The sequence below is a fragment of the Zalophus californianus genome, chromosome X (assembly GCF_009762305.2).
Source record: "Zalophus californianus isolate mZalCal1 chromosome X, mZalCal1.pri.v2, whole genome shotgun sequence".
Taxonomy (NCBI): domain Eukaryota; kingdom Metazoa; phylum Chordata; class Mammalia; order Carnivora; family Otariidae; genus Zalophus; species Zalophus californianus.
The window spans coordinates 31,497,674-31,499,362 of NC_045612.1; the positions used below are offsets into that span (position 1 = coordinate 31,497,674).

General features: G+C 40.4%; 1 pseudogene; it reads left to right on the top strand.

The window, feature by feature from the left end:
* Positions 1-301: 301 nt before the first annotated feature.
* On the top strand, positions 302-1,372 carry LOC113930997 (annotated as a pseudogene).
* The last annotated feature ends 317 nt before the right edge of the window (positions 1,373-1,689 follow it).

Consider the following 1,689-nt stretch of genomic DNA (forward strand, 5'->3'; position numbering starts at 1 on the left):
TGCTTGTGCTCTCTCTCGCTCACTCTCTCTCTTAAATAAATAAAATCTTTTAAAAAAATTAAAAACTTTTGTGCATCAAAGGACACCATCAAGAAGGTAAAGAGAAAAACCCACAGAATGGGGAACATATTTGCAAATTATATATGCAGTAAGAGTTTAGTATCCAGAATATACAAAGAACTCTTAAAATTCAACAAGAAAAAGGCAAACAAGCCAATTAAAAAATGGGCACAGGACTTGAATAGACATTTCTACAAAGAAAGTAACAAGTGGGCCATTTCGTGAACGCCAGGTCAGCGAGAGCGTTGCGGGAGCCGGGCAGGGAGGGAAGCGAGAAGACCCATCTGAGGGTGTGTGGATTGAGCGTCCGCTTTCCAACCCAAGATCTCGAAATGCATCGTGATTCCTGTCCATTGGACTGTAAGGTTTATGTAGGTAATCTTGGAAACAATGGTAACAAGACTGAATTGGAACGAGCTTTTGGCTATTATGGACCACTCCGAAGTGTGTGGGTTGCTAGAAACCCTCCCGGCTTTGCTTTTGTTGAATTTGAAGATCCCCGAGATGCAGCCGATGCTGTTCGAGAACTAGATAGGAGAACATTATGTGGCTGCCAAGTAAGAGTGGAACCCTCGAACGGTGAAAAGAGAAGTCGAAATCGTGGCCCACCACGGTCTTGGGGTCGTCGCCCTTGAGATGATTATCGGAGAAGGAGTCCTCCACCTCGCCGCAGATCTCCAAGATGGAGAAGCTTCTCCCGCAGCCGGAGCAGGTCCCTTTCTAGAGACAGGAGGAGAGAGAGTTCACGGTCTCGGGAGAGAAATCACAAGCCTTCCCGATCCTTCTCTAGGTCTCGTAGCCGATCTAGGTCAAATGAAAGGAAATAGAAGACCATTTTTGCAAGAGGAGTAGTGTACAGGAAATAACTTCATTTGACAGGAGTATGTACAGAAAATTCAAGTTTTGTTTGAGACTTCGTAAGCTTGGTGCATTTTTAAGATGTTTTAGCTGTTCACATTTGTTTGTCTCAGAACAGTGACAAAGATGTAATTCTCTATGATTTGAATGGATCATATGAGGCATGTAATATCAAGAATTGTTACTTTACAATGTTCCCTTAAGCAAAATTGAATTTGGTTTGAAGTTTAGTCTCACATAGACTGGTAATAAACCTCTAACTCCTGCCCAGCTAAAGCTTGACATTTAATATCATGAAAACCGGCAAAAATTGAACGAAGTCTTTCCATAGCTGGGATAATAGTATGCAGCTGCAGTTGAAGAAGCAGTCTTTAAAAGCTGGTGTGAACACAAGCCAGCAGGTAAAAATTAAGCTGCACTGTTAAACTAGATTAGAGGTTTAAAAAAAAAAAAAGAACCAACTATTCTTCATATTGGGCAGGGGTGTCCAGTTGGTGTAGAATTGGAAGTTGCAAGAAAGTTAGTTTATCTTTGCTTTAGGTCATAAGTTCCTTATGTGATTGCTGTATATGAACACACAGCTCTTTGTAACAATCTCTGTTTGGTAATTTGAAACTACTCAAGATACCAACCGCCTGCCAGTTTAAGGGTACATTGTAGAGCTAAACTTTGAGTTACTGTGCAAGATTTATTTTTTTTCATGCTATCATTTGTAATATGTTTGTGAGAATCCTTGGGATTAAAGTTTTGGTTACAAAAAAAAAAAAGAAA